This window comes from Zalophus californianus, chromosome 11 (assembly GCF_009762305.2).
Source record: "Zalophus californianus isolate mZalCal1 chromosome 11, mZalCal1.pri.v2, whole genome shotgun sequence".
NCBI lineage: Eukaryota > Metazoa > Chordata > Mammalia > Carnivora > Otariidae > Zalophus > Zalophus californianus.
The window spans coordinates 58,462,126-58,477,697 of NC_045605.1; the positions used below are offsets into that span (position 1 = coordinate 58,462,126).

A 15,572-nucleotide genomic window follows, 5' to 3' on the forward strand; every position below is an offset into this window, starting at 1 on the left:
GAGCTTCCTGGCAGCCAAAATGAAAAGGGAGGGAAGAATGGGACCGGCAGTGAGGACGCTGTGAGGACTCCTGAGCTGAGCCAAAGTCACAGGGATGGAGACAAGGGGACCACTGGAGAGATATTTGGGAGGCTGGTTCAATGTGGCTTGATCACCAAATGGAGGAAGAAGCCCAGAATGTACCCAAACCCTTTACTCCTGTTAGGGTGGCTGGAGGACCGAGAGCACACAGGTAAGGACTGGGCACAGTACCTCACACAGCAGGCATGGGTACATGTGTGCTACGTGGCCCCTCTTCATTCATGCTGATGCCACTCCCATCCTCACCCCACTCCACACAGCCTGCGGGCTCAGCACTCTGGCATCTGCCCTTCCCCCAACCTCTGGGAGGCTCCTGCTCACGACCCCAGCCTCCAGAACCACTGCCCCCGAAGCTACAGCTCCTTCCTTCAGTCATCAGATGGGGGGCTGAGGGGTGGTCATGTGAGATATTCGTGGAGAGCACTGTGCATCAGCAGGCCTGCTGTCCGGGCTCAGGGCAGGGCTGGGTGGAAACGCTGCAGGGCAAGAGGTGACACGCAGGGAGTTCCCCCCACACCCCGAATCTCATAAACTCTCAGCCAATCCTGGGTTCTTCCAGAGGACAAGCCCCCACCCCCGCTGTCCTTTTAGTTCTGAGACCGATTTCTCACACATGCGCTGAGACTGCGGCTGAGCAGGGAGGGGGAGAAGAGAGATCGCAGTCACAGTGCCTTGTGCTGTATTTTCATAACTCTTCGCCTGATCATTCATTTCTTCCTTCTCTCCTCACCCTATTCGACTAATGTTTACAGTCTGGTCCAGGTATCCCACACAGTGTTGCTGTCCTCAGGGGTAGGCGAGAGAGGCCAGGGAGTTTTAGTCCTGTGTGCCAGTTTGCCAGATGAGCAAACTGAGTTCCGGAGAGGGAAAGTGACTTGTCAAAGTCACACTGTTGACGCAGGGCCTGGCCGTCCGCCCTCCGCTCCCCAGCCCACGCTGACTTCAAACACGGCTGTGCATGAACGGTGCCGTTCTCGTGAACACCACAGGAGTCTTTTCTATAACCTAAGGTGCTTAGAGAGTCTCAGACATAGTGAGGTTTACCGTCGGGGTCTCCTCAGCCCCATTTCTTTTTCTCTCCCTTCATCCTGTGTCCCCTCCAGGAACCCAGGGATCCCACAGTTCCCTCATCCCGAGGGAAACGATGACAACTCCGGATCCAAGCCACTCCCTCTCCCAGGCCACCCCTTCCCCTGAAAGCCATGAGTTCAAGTACCTCCACTGCCCTGTTGAGGAAGGGCCTCTGGGTTCCCTGTCACCCATCCCAGGGAGCATGTGGCCATTTTTCCAGGGACCTTCCCATACCCCAGAGGAGGAGCTCCAATGGCTGTGGCTGGCTGTGGAAGGACCTTTCCTGGGGCTTCTCAAACAATTCTGCAGAAGTGACCACTAGCATATTTTCTCTGGTGGTTTATAAGCTTTAAAGTGTCTCAGGCTGCCAGAGCCAGGGTCAGAATCCTTGAACACTTAAGTTGGAATCAGGGAATGGTACAGCAGGAGCACAGAAAGTTAGAGTTTAGATTATAGACTTTAAGAATGTGTGAGTTAAGATTATAGATTCTTGGGGCTAGGGCTGTAGAATCACGAACAATTATAGTGGGAATTGTGGATTAAAGGAAGTCCAGCAGCTGAGAAGAGAGAGCTGGCCTTGTCACCCAGCCAGTCAGGGCTGGGCCAGGTCTCCTGCTACCCAGCAAGCTTCTGTCCTCCAGACCTCCTGGAGCAGCACACGTGGTCTCTGCGGCCAAAGCACTCTCTGCTTGGGGACAGTGGGGACACTGGTCTGCCTCTGCTCTGTCCCGAGCCTCACCACCAGCCCATCACAGCACCCCGCCACCACAGAGGATATATTTAGGTGCCCTCCCTAAATATGTTTCCACAGCTCCCAATACTGCCTTTTATGTCCCCTCCTCCTCTGAGGCCTCTGGGCACCTTCTCTAAACTGCCCCAGTGAAGTCATCAGGAACAAGGGCTCTTGCTTCACCAATGCAAACATTCCCCTTCCCTCAAACAAAGCCCAGCTTGAGGGGTCTCCTGGGTCACCTCAGCCTGGATTTAGGCCTACCTGCTCTAACTCTGACCTCACCTCCTCCCTGCCTTGGGCCAGGGACCAAACATCCTTGATCTTGCCCTTCTTGACCTTCCTCATTCCAGGCAAAGGGCACCCTTGTCCCTGCCAGTCCCCAAACACACACACACAAACACCAACATTTTGCTGTTCCTCTAGTGTTTATCAGGACAGAGAGTCTTCCGTTGGAGACCCATGGCTACCCCTGCACTTTACCCCAGGCTCCCTCCCACACTCCATCTCGGCCTTGCCAGAAACTTGGCATTCTTCCCTTTCAGACTGCATCTTCCCAGGAGCACAGAGTCACTGAGAGTACAAGAGTGATGGAGACCAGGGACAGGCATGGATTCTCTAGACATACTTCAATGGAAGGCTCTCAGATTCCCGACTGCCCAGCTCATGAGAAATTGTTCCTGAGGGAATCGGGATTCCTGGGGCAGGCAGGGACACCCCCCTCCCGCCCATGTAGGGGCTCCATCATACCCATCATAGTTTTATCACCAGCAGTTAGTTTTATCACTAACAGTTAAGGGATTTTATGTGCTGGAGATTGTGCCAGCATTTTATATCCTTACAATGACCCTAAGAGGCAAATATATTAATGTCTCCATTTTATGAAGGAAGAAACTAAGGAGCAGAGAGGTTTTGACCAAGGTCCTACATGTAGAGAGTGCCAGAGCTGGGATAACACAACCACCTCAACAGTCCCAGGTGGTAGCCCGCTATAGGAACCCCCTTCCCTGTAGTCCCCGAGGGTTCAGCACCCTCTACCTGTCCAGCCAGTGGGGAAAAAGTGAGAATCTCATTGATAGTCCGAGCGCCTCTCCAGAAGTTCAGCTCCCCTGCTGCTGAAGCAGAAATAACCAACAGACCCCACAACAGTCCCCTCACACAGCATACACCCCCACACCACCGTGACCCCTTCCCTCACATCCTGTACACGCCGCCGCACACAACTCCAGCTTCCCACAATGCACCCGTGCTGCACACATGCCCACACAGCACAACCACATACCAACCACACTGCCGCACTCCCCCAGGATGTGTTAAGTCCTGCCATCCCAGTTTGGAAGGCAGGCAGGGGATTCCGACTCTACAGGTGCCAGACGGCTCCCACCACAGGATAAACCCTGCCAAGCCCTGAGTCAACTCACTGGATGATAACTTCATCAGAACAGTATTTTTGTATTAAAGCAAATGCAGAAATATTAGAGAGGAATGCAAAATCCACATGAATTCTGAAGATTAAAAAATGAGACTTCAAAGAACCTGTGTGTGTGTGTGTGTGTGTGTGTGTGTGAGCGTGAGCGCCTGACTGTTTGCACTTCCTCCAGCCAGATCCGGGGTGAACTTTCATTCTCGTAAGCCTTTAGGCGTGCTCCTAAGCCTTCAGTAAGAACCACCCCGGGGTCATGGAAAATGTTCTGTTGGTGGTAACCGCTACACAAACGCTTCTCACCTTCCATTACCTGGCTCAGCACACCACACAGGGCCACGGATGTGCCACCACAGAATATACACATCTCAAAACAGGCACAACACACATGTATGCACCATCGTGCTGTGGCTCCTGCCACACAGTGTGCACACGCCATGGGCACACACGGTACCCCTGGGTGACTCTGGCACAGTCACCCAGAGCTGTAGATTGGTACCACACACACTTCTTGCGTGTGGACACACCCCACAATCCACCGGTCACTCTGCACACACACATTGCCCATACTCCATACTGATATCTTATACACTGGCAACATCACACACACACACACACACACACACACACACACACACACACACTCACCCCTGGGAACCCCACCTGGGCAGGGCTGCGAGCCTGGAGCGGGCAGGCATACTATGCTGGACCCGCGCGCCCCGGCACCTCCTGCCCCTAGATGCCCCGCCCCGCACAGCCCTTACCTGGGCCACGCAGCGCCAGCCGGCTCCAGGAGGGGAACGCTGCTCGCTCCGGCGCTGACGGGCGAGCCCGCACTCCTCCCGCTCTGGCGATAGAAGGCGAACCCGCAAACCGAGGGGCCGCGTCGGCGGCGGCCCTAACTCCCAGCCCAGCGTCTCCCGCCGCCCGCGTGCCTCACAGCCCGCGCGCGAGCGCCCGAACGGGGGCGGGGCGGGGCGGGGCGGAGCGCACCCAAGTTGGAGTCCTGTCCAGGCTGGACCCGGCTGGATCGCCCGCCCCTTGGGGGACCAGAGGGTGCTGATAAGAGTCTGGAAGAGGGCACTGGCGTCGGGGGCGGCGCTCTGGGCTGCGAATCAGGACCCCTGGACTCTAGTCCAGGTTCCAGCACTCCTGCCCTTCCCTGGCCTCAGTTTCCCTCTTTGTACCGGAGACAGTGGGAAGTGGTGATTCCTCAGGTCTTTTGGGCTCTGCCATTCTACAGTTCTGAGCTGGTGGTGGAGAGGGAGGAATAATAAGTGTTATATCTTGAGTACCTATTATGTGCCAGGCACCGTGTTATGTATTTTAATACATTACCTCATTTAATCACCATAGCAGTTCCAGGGACCTTCTTAACCCCATTTTACAGGTGGAGAAACTCAAGCACAGACAGATGAAGTGACTTGCCCAAGGTCACACAGCTGGTAAGTGGCAGACCTGAGATTTTGAGCCCAGGCAGCCTGGCTCTAGAGCCCAAGTACCCCTACAGGCTGTGTTGGTGGCACTTTCCACACCATAGACAGCTCCCTGATCCTCATAACAATCCCAGGAACCTGGTGTTACAGATCCATTTTACAGATTAAGAAATTGAGGTTTAGGGAGATTATCTTACTCTAGGTCACCCAGCTGGTGGGCCATCACACTAAAGATGGGAGTCGGAGTGATGCTGGGGATGGTGTCAGGATAGTTGGTGTAACAGGACAGCACTTGGCACAGAGGTGGTGCTTATCAGCGTCAACATTCCTCCTGTCACTCCCTGTCCCTCTCTTCTTTTATCTCCTACTGGACTGTGGCCTCCACTTCCCTCATCCCTGAAACCTCCCTGACCTATAGCCCTCAGACAAGCCAGCTTGGTGACCACTGCAGCTTTTATTCAACAGTTGAGTTCCTACTATGCGTCAGGTTCTGTGGTAGGCACCGGAAATGCACAAAGACAGTCCGGATAGTGCTGGCCTCATGGAGTTTATAAGCCAGTGGGGAACACGGACATTAGTCATACAAATTCATACAAAATTACACATTGTAATGAGTGTTAAAGGAAAAGTGAAGGGCTGTATGAGAGATTAGAATGGGGGCCAGGGGAGGCATCCAGTTTAAATCAAGAGATTTGGGAAGACTTCGCAGAGGAAGTACCATTTAAGCTGAGGCCAAAGTGAGTGGTTGGCCTCAGCCAGGTGACAGTGAGGGGAAGAGAATCCCTGGCAGAGAAACTGCACAGAGGGCTCAAGGCACGAAAAGGCTTCTCTAGTTCCAGGAAATGAAGCGCAGCCAGAGTTGGGGGTGCCCCACAAGCTGGGAGGCATGGTGCGAGATGGGTTGCAAGAGCAGCAGTGACCATCCCAGACAGGCCTTGTGGCAATGGTCGGGAATTTGGCCTTTGTCTGAAGGGCCGTGGGAGTCACTGAAGTGTTTAGAGAAGTGGAGTGACATAATCCAATTTCACTTTCATAGATTTCTCCAGCTGCTGGATGGAGAATGAGGAATGGGTGGGAGGGGCCAGGTGGCAGCAGGAGCCCAGCGAGGAGGCTGGCTATAGTTGGCTTTCCATAGGCTATCGCCCAGCTTTCCATGGTCTGGAAAGAGGTGATGGTGGCTGGCTCAGGAGGGAGTGGGGGATGGAGCTCTGAGGATAGACCCAAGGGTGTTTAGTGTCAGGGGCTCTCTCTGACTGGACAGATCTTGAGGCAAAGCCTTGTCTGGTTCATCCCTTTGCAGGGAGAAGGTGTTTACCTGTGATTCAAGGGACTTGGGCCCCTAGAAACCCTCACCTAGGGAAGCTCTCTCCTTTGCCTTCACAGTGGCTCTTGCAAATCCCCCCTTTCCACAAACCCTAACTCACTGATACCCCCATCCTAGCTGCTAAACCCACCCTCTACCTGACTCACCAAGAAAATTCACTCACAAATGTTCACTGGCCCTTTCTTGTGTCAGGCAGACATTGGAACTGAGGCCAGGCTTTCTGGGGGCTCACTTAACTTTTCTGCCCCCAACTTCTCAGCTCAGCATCCCCCTACCCAAGAAGTGGCTCTTCTTTCATCTGCAGTGAAAGCCCCAGCCAGAGCCCAGAGCTGTTCTTCTGTTTTTGCAGCTGGGTCCCCCACACCCTCAGGCAGCCTTCTCTCTCCTGGTCTCCTTTCCTGCCAGTCTGACTGTGCTCCAGCATCTCCCCCAGCCCTGCTTTGGGGCCACGCTCTCCAGGTGTTACCCTCTCTCTTCCCTTCACTGCCAATGAGTTACCACCTCTGCAGTCCTTTCCCATTTAGTCTCTGCCCCTACAGCACTCCAAGACAGGCCCTCCAAGGACCTAGGAACCTCTGTGTCTCTGAAGGAGTGTCACTCCATGGACACAGTCAAGAACTCCCAGGATGGCCCCCACAATACCCCACCTGGTTCTCCTCCTGCTTCCCGGATCCTCCCAGGACTCTGTCCCACCCTCTTCTCTGCTCTTTCTGTACATTCTCCCTGGGGGAGGGCTCCCTAAATTACCCCTGTGCCCTGGACACTCAGTCCCCACCTCCAGCCCAGCCTATCTACTGCATCCCAGACCCATTGCTCCTTGGACATCTTTGATGTCCCTCGATGACCAAAGCGTCATTTTCTCTATTGTACTCTCCATCATAGCCTCATCTCTGTGACACATCAGCCCCGGTCACCTCCCCCAACACCTGTAGCCCTCAGAAGCCAGCCCCCCCCCCCCCCGTTTCCGGCTCCCTTTGCAGCTTGTCTTCAATGAACATTTGCTGAATTCTTGCTGTGGGCGAGAATTAAGGAAGGGTTTCTTAAAGAAAAACAACAAGAAAGAAAAAATCATGTAGGAAAAAATTGGTGAACTCAAGTCTGATAAAATTTTTAAAGTTCCGTTTAATCCAGACGTATACATACACACACATGCGCGCGCGCGCACGCACACACACACACACACACACACACACACAACTAGTGAAAAGACAGACCACAGCTGACAGAAGATAATTGCAACATGTATAACAAAGGGTTACTATTCAGCATATACAAATAACGCCTACATATCATTAAGAAAAAGCCGAACAACCTAATGGAAAAATGAGCAAAACACACAAATAAGCATCTTATTTTTTTTAAAGATTTTTATTTATTTGAGAGAGAGACAGAGATAGCGAGAGAGAGAGCACATGAGTGGAGAGGAGAGAGAGAAGCAGGCTCTCCACTGAGCAGGAAGCCCCAAGCCGAGCTCGATCCCAGGACCCTGAGCTCATGACTCGAGCCGAAGGCAGATGCTTAACCAGCTGAGCCACCCAGGCGTCCCACAAATAGGTATTTTAAAGAAGAGAAAGCAAGTATGGCCAATATACATAGGAAAATATGTGTACTCACAACCTATCACCCAGGAAAATTTCAATTAAAACCACAGTAAAATGCCATTTTACACACATCAAATTAGCAAAAATTGAAGAGTTTGAGAATACCAACTCTGCTAAAAGCATGGAGACAGGAACTTGTTGCACTGCTGGTAAGACTAGAATGAACACAACCAAGTCCAAGGACAATTTGCCAGTATCTACTAGTTGAAGATGCACACGGTCTAATACTGAGTCATGCTACTCAACATATATAAGCAGGAGAAACCTGCAGATGCTCAAGATGTATATCACAGCATTGTATCTAAAGCCAAACACTGGAAACAATCTAAATATCCATTAACAGGAGAATGGAAAGATACATTTTTATTCAGGTATCCCTTGCTATCTGAACTCTCACTCTCCCAATGTTTGTTGTTCGCAAAAATTTTACTTGTAGAAAACCTGATATAATGAAGTTGCAGGTGCTCACCAGCATGAGTCTGGGTAAGAGGAGGGAGTGGGCTGCAGTCCTAAGTCAGCTGTTCTCCCATGTCCCTTAAACTTATTTGATACATAATTGTCACCATCTTCCTCTCATTAAGTGAAAATGTCTTCTAAGGAAGTGGGAAAATCTGAGAAGAAAGTAGGTAAACCCGAGAGGCTTAGAGAAGCCCATACATTGGAAGAAAATGTGGAAGTAATAAAGCTCGTGGAAGTAATAAAGCTCGTGGAAGTAATAAAGCTCATGGAGAGGCCAGGCCAGGCCCACGTCCTCCTGCATCACACACAGGAACTGTTCTACGTGTGAGAAAACAGGAAAAAAAGCTCATTCAGTGTTAGATAATGGAGTAATCAGTGTTTTAAATGCTTTAGAACTTTCCTCAATGATGGAAATATCCCATATCTGCCATTCAGTGTGGTCGCCTCTAGTCCCACGTGGCTATTAAGCGCTTGAAATGTGTCTAGTGCAACTGAGGACCTGAATTTTTATCTTTTAATTAATTTACATTTAAATTTAAATAGCCTCATGTGGCTAGTAGATACCATATTGGGCAGTATAGCTTTATATTGTGCAGAAATCTTCGCCGATTATTAATACCTTTAAAGAATTTTAGTGATATTTGGGGGAAATCAGTTGAAGTTTTTGGATGAGCTGGGAACATATTAGTTTTCCCAGCTAAAATTCTGTACTATGAGCTTTCACTATTCATGAATTTGCTATTAGAGATGAGCTATGTCCTGATAATAAGGGATGACTGTATAGTCATATAATGGAGTATTATACAGCAGAGAAAATTCGGGAACCAGAGCAACACATAGCAACAAAGCTAAACCTCGCAAGCATAACGTGACTGAAAAAAGTATACAGAAGAATGCACACAGAATGATACTATGAACATAAAATTTTAAAACATTCAAAATAATGTAAAAGTCATGTAGAAAGTGCATGAAGATATGAGTGGGAATGATGAACAGGCTAGAGGTCACCTTTGAGGGGAAGGAGGAAGTGCAATTGTAAGGGACACACTGATAGATTCTGTTTCTTTCCTGACTCCCCGACTCCCCGGCACGCTCTGCCAACACAGAGAGGAGCATACCTCGTGTCAGTAGCCTCCCCACCAGACAGGGCTCAGCGCCTCCGCTGGGCTGCCAGGGCCCCAGGGTTGGCCTCTGATATACCCAATCGTTCCTTGCTAATGTGTCTCTCTCCACATCTTTCCCCTCCCAGCAGAGAAGTCTTTCAGGGCAGAACCATGTCTGTTGCTCACCAGCAACACTTGGCACAGTTCCCCCACACTTGGCACGGTGCTCTGTAAATATCTAAATGAAGGAATGAATATAGATTTCTTTGAGGATTTAGGGTCATCCCTATCATGTATTTATTCTCTGACCCTTGCTATGTGCCCACGCATGTGCAGGACACTGGATCCAAAGACAAATTATCTGTGGCTAGTGCCTTCGAGAAGTGCCCAGTGTGGAGAGAAGATAAAGCAGGACGTGCTGGGCATTGGGACACAGAGACATGCCCTGAGGCATAGGGTCCCTGGGGGCAGGGGCACAGGGGGCATCAGAGCGCATGTGTGTCCTAGGCTGAGTTTCAAGAACAGCTTGAATTGTCTGGGTAAAATCCGGGGAAGGTGTGCCTGGGAGAGGGGGCAGCATGCAGAGCCCGGGAGATGACAGAGAATATTGTGAATTCTGGGGGTCTTGTGAGGCTCAGTCCTGCTGTGGCGAGGACAAATACACAGGACAAGGCTGAAGGGGGGGGGGGCGGGGACCAAGTCTTGCAGGGACTCGAATGCCAGGCTGGGAAGCTTGGTTTATCCTGAGGGTGATGGGAGCCGTGGAAGGGCTTAAGCAGGGGAGGGATATAATCAGAGCTCTGTCTTAGAAAGATTGCATGTCCTGGCTGCTGACCGAGGGGCAGAAGAGGAGGCAGGGGACCAGTGGGAAGTCTGGGCCAGTAGTCCAGGCAGTGGGGATGGAGGAGGGGTGATAAGTGAGGAGCCGATTAGAAGATGGGTTGCGGGGCTTTTAGAAGTAGAATCAGCAGGATTTAGGCAGATGGCATATGAATGTGAGGGAGACAGAGGGGGTATCTTGGTTTGGGTTCCCCTGGAACTGATCCTGAGTCGAGGATTTAAGTGCAAAAGTACTTAATTTCTGAGGCGATCCCGGAAAGCATGAGTAGGGTCTGGGGAAGTGTGACAGGGAGGAGGAGGCTGATTCAGGGTGGTCAGTGAGCAGATCATCACGGGGGGGGTCAATCTCATTGGGAACCGCTAGGAGGCAGCACAGAACAGGCCTCAGAGACGTCCCACCTGAGGGAGGGAATCTGGAACATTTACCTACCAAATCCAGCTGTCATTGGTTAAAGGCTGGTCCCCAAACTGTCTGGCACTTCTGGCCAAGTGTGCTCCAAACAACCAGAGAAAGCCCCCTGGGCAGAGTCCCAGGCACCTTCAATGGGAAGCTGCAGGGGTGTGAGGAATAGTGGGTACTGAGAGGGTCATGGGCAGGGAGAGAGTTGTCCCATTTACTCCCAGTAGGCCGAGCCCTGGTTCTCCAAGGTGGGCGGAGGAGGGGAATCTGTGCTGGAGTTGGGGGAGTGGGGGCCGGCTTGGTGGCCCTGTTGCCCAGCGTCCTTCCCTCAGCTCTCAGCCTCCCTTGTTTGGTCCATCCACTGTCCCTAGGCCCTCCTGAGTATGCAGAGGCTCACCCGATTTCAGTGGAGACTGCTCCAGCTGCTGGAAATGCCTGCTCCAATTAGCGTAGCCAAATGGTTTGATCCCTGCCCGCACATCAAGGCAGAGCAACTTGGTGGCTCTTTAATAAAATGAAGGCCTGTCACCCAGGGTTGGCAGTGGACCAGAGACACAGATTTGGGACTTACCAGCTTAATGTTTGGTAAGGCCAAACATTAGGCCATAGGATGGGTGAGGTTGCTTAAGGGGAGAGGGAAGAACAGAAAAGAACATTTAGGATGAAGCCATCAGTTAAAGGAGGGAAGAGGAGATGCCCAAGGATGAGACTGAGGAGGGAGCGGCCAGAGCAGTAAGATGAGCAGGAGACCAGTGTGGTGTCACTGAGGCCGAGGGAAGACAGGCTTGAGAGAAGGTGGGAGAAGGTTGCAGGCTCAGAGCTGGCCCAGGAGCCAGGCGGCATCCCCTGCTGGCCCCAGGAGAGGTTAAGAACTCTCCATTAAACTGTGTCTGGCAGCAAACTTACCTGCTCCTCTTGCTCTCCCTTCTCCTCCCCTCTCAGCCTCGGCCCATGGTCTCAAAGCTGGCAGCTGGAGCTGGAGCAGGAGCAGGATGAGCTATGTCTGACATTTCCACTGACTCCTGAGACTCCTCTGCCCCTGTCAGCCCCCCAGGCTTGATGCGCTTGCAGCCTGCTCTTGAGGCCAGGGCTGCTCTTTCAGCCCCAGACATGGCCCGAAGGACTCCCCAACCCCTTTCCTGAGGTCCAGGAGCCCCACGTTGCTTCTGTTTGCCTTGTCAGTCCAGAAGCCATGGGGCAGCCCATGGAAGTAGCCCCTTTCACATCCCCACACTATTCCAGCTGCCTGTCCGAGTGTTGATTCACAGATTCATGATCCGGGAATTTCTGCCCTGCTCTTCCTCGGGGCTCTGAATCCCTCTCCTGCCTCCCCATGTACGGTGATGGTGGATGTGAGTGAATCATTGCCCTTTTCTGGGTCTCAGTCTCCTCAATGATACAAAATTGGGTTAGCAGTCCCTGCCCTGCCTCCCTCCCCCAGCTGGCTCTGAGGGTTCATACTTCGTAAATTCTGCTATTTATACATGCCGCTCCCCCTCTTGGAATGTTACTCCTTTCCTTGTCTTCTCAGTGGGTACTGATTATCCTGCCAAGCTCTACTAATAAAACATGCTACTATCTATTTCGTGTGTGCTCGGAGCCAGGATTGCGCTAAATATTTTACATTCATTATCCTGCTTCATTTGTACACGGAGTCTGAGTAGCTATTCTGATCATTCCCATTTTACAGTTGAGGAAACTGAGGCTCAGAGGGACTACATATGTGACTTGCGTTAGGTTACACATCTAGGAAGTATTGCTCAGGACTGGAACTCAAGACTCCTGAGGCGAGATTTAGGCGTTTCTCGTTTCGGCTCAGCTCCTTCCTACCAGCTTCATGCCCATCAGAGCTGGTCCTGACTCAGAAGTTAACGTGCTTTGAAAGGGACAGAGGCGCCTGGCTGGCTCAGTTGGTAGAGCACAAGACTCTTGGTCTCAGGGTTGTAAGTTCGAGCCCCACTTAAAATCTTGAAAAATTAATAATAATAAATAAAAGGAACATAGTACATTTGACAAAAGGGGTGGCAATCCACAGAGGTCTGTGGCTCAAACTGCCTCTAGAGCCTCATTGGTCTCTACAACACTGCTGCCGCGGGGGGGGGGGACTCAGAGGTGACAAAATCAACACAGGGAGCAAGAAGCCAAATGACATGAGAGTTGAACCTTCAGATCAGGAGCCAAATCTTTCACTTGGTGCCAACAGATCTCTGTCCCTCTTAAATCAGACTTGTTGAATCTGAGGTGCAGCCGGACATTTTTGTTTGGTTCCATAACTTAAACTTCACAATGAAGAAAGAGTTGATACTTTCATTCATTTCAGGTCTTTAAGAAATCAACAAATCGATATCCAAAGGTTGGGAATGACCTGTCTATTCTCAGGGAACTGGTTAGATAAATTATGGCTGTAAGCCAAACGAAGTAAGCTATTTTCGTTATTAGTGTGAAAAGACCTTCAAGAAATCTGCAGAAGTAAGCTAGAAATATGTGTATAAGTATGTAGTCTTTTGTGTTAGAAGAAGAAAGAAAGCACAGTTTTTAGGACTTGTAAATGCATATAATTATCTGGAAAGATAAAGAAAAAAAACCATGACCAGTGGTTACTTAATAGAATCAATGAGAGACTTTTCACTGTTTACCTTTCAATATTTTTTTTGTTTGTACCTAGGGAATGTGTTGTTTAGTTAAAAATTAAATAAAGAAGAAACATATCACTTTTTATTTTTATTTATTTATTTATTTATTATTATTATTTTTAAAGATTTTATTTATTTGACAGAGAGACACAGCGAGAGAGGGAACACAAGCAGGGGGAGTGGGAGAGGGAGAAGCAGGCTTCCTGCGGAGCAGGGAGTCTGATATTTCAGGGAGACCTGAAATGAATGAAAGTATCAACTTCTTTCTTCGAGCCCAGGACCCTGGGATCATGACCTGAGCCGAAGGCAGACGCTTAACAACTGAGCCACCCAGGCGCCCCGAAACATATCGTTTTTTTTTAAAGATTTTATTTATTTATTTGAGAGAGAGAATGAGAAAGAGAGAGCACAAGAGGGGGGAGGGTCAGAGGGAGAAGCAGACTCCCCGCTGAGCAGGGAGCCCGATGCGGGACTCTATCCCGGGACTCTGGGATCATGACCTGAGCCGATGGCAGTCGCTTAACCAACTGAGCCACCCAGGCGCCCCGAAACATATCATTTTTAAAAACAGATTTATTTACTTATTTTGAGAGAGGGAGTGCAAGCACAGGGAGGGGCAGAGGCAGAGGGAGCGAGAGAATCCCAAACAGACTCCCTGTTGAGCTGAGCATGGAGCTCAGGACCCTGAGATCACGACTGAACTTAAACCAAGAGTCGGACACTCAACTGACTGAGCCACCCAGGTGCCCCAAAACATAGCACTTTCTTAAATCAAGATGTCACATTTAATAAAGTAGCCCCAAATATTGGGGCTTGATCTCATTACTGAGAAAAATTGAAAATGAATATAAACAAAAGTTTATATAGGGATTTGCCATTTTCTAAGTTGTTTGCATAACTGTACACATTAATCTTCTTAGGCCTTATATAGAACACATGATTACTCCCATTTTTCAGAGGAGGAAAGGGAGAAAGACCCATGGTCTTGTCCAAGGTCATCCAATCTGTAAGGAAAGGAACTGGAACTGGAGCCCAAGGTCCTGATAGCAGGCAGAAAAGGCAGAACAAAGCCTTCACCTCTCAGAGAAAAAGGGGGATAATAATTCTGTCCTCCTGTATGGTTTGAGGTAATGTAGGTAAAACTCTTAGCACTGTACCTAGCCCAGAGTAAATAATCAAAACCTTTCTTTAACTATTGCAGTGCTTTATTTAAGCAATAGAACAAGACATTCCAATTCAGCTGATATTTCTTGATATTTCAAGTTGATATTCAACTTGATATTTCTTGCCATATAAACTAAGAAGGGGAGAAGCATTGAAGAAATGAAGGAAGTATAGGAAACAACCTTTGTCCTAATGATGACTATAGTTTTATTAGTGAGACAAAGTTTAGGTAGACCCACACATCTTTTCTAGGGTGACAGTTTATTATTGTCAGTATTCAGCTGATTTTTCCATGCTGAACCTCGTTGTAAAATTAAGAAGCAAAGGAGTTGTTTTTACAATTATTTTTTTAAAGATTTTATTTATTTATTTATTTATTTGTTTATTTGAGAGAGCAAGCATGAGCAGGGGGAGGGGCAGAGGGAGAAGCAGACTCCCCGCTGAGCAGGGAGCCCTCAATCCCAGCACCCTGGGATCACGACCTGAGCTGAAGGCAGACACTTAACCGACTGAGCCACCCAGGCGCACCTACTCTGCTCCTTTCTCCTGTGCGTGTGCACGCTCTCTCATACAAATAAATCTTTAAAAACGAAAATTATTAGATAAGAAACAACATAATTGTTCTTTACAGTTTATTTTTTGTCTCTAAGGTTTGAGAATGGGGGATGTGATTCACATCTCAAAGGAAAAAGCCCTGACTTCCTTCTCTTTTGTGGAGGGGGCTCCACATGTCCTTACTCACCAGGGAGCGTGGTTTTAAGTGGAAATACCTCTACCTGCCACCACTTGCAGATACGGCTGGCAGAAGCTCCGAGACGTTGCCACTCTTAGAAGCAGACAAGAAAGGCCAGAATAGCAAAGCAAGGGCGACTACGAATAATAAACCAAGATCAAGATGGTTTGCATCCACTTTGAGCTGTTTACACAGGTTGAAAGAGAGGCATTTCTTTGGAATCCTGCTGCCTCTTCCAGGAACAGAACTGACAAGAAAGAGAGCCCTTCCAAAATATTTGGCACTTCTGGGTTTAGGTAAGCAACTTTTCTCCAGGTCACTATGGACTCACAGTAGATGTGCAGAATTGGGAAGAAAGCAGGAGACAAAGGGGTGCCAAAGAGAAGGAAAAAGTGTCTAGTGTACAAGCAGCTACACTTTGTCAAACCTGTCTACATGGTGAGCAGGAGATGAGAATGCAAAGGACGAGCCAAGGTTACCTATGAGGGAAGTGATGAAAAGAGTCTATTTTAAGAAAAGACTAAATATTCCTCCATATGTAGAATGAACATAGTCAGGAACAAAAGCCCATTAT

General features: G+C 49.6%; 1 protein-coding gene across 1 annotated transcript in view; it reads right to left on the reverse strand.

Moving 5' to 3' along the window:
• Nucleotides 1-4,215, reverse strand: part of P2RY6 (pyrimidinergic receptor P2Y6) — a 38,518-nt gene extending 34,303 nt beyond the window's left edge. The window contains exon 1 of the mRNA XM_027581413.2: nucleotides 4,070-4,215. The gene's annotated coding sequence lies outside the window, so the exon portion shown is untranslated. The remainder of the gene's footprint in view (nucleotides 1-4,069) is intronic.
• Between the last annotated feature and the right edge of the window lie 11,357 nt (nucleotides 4,216-15,572).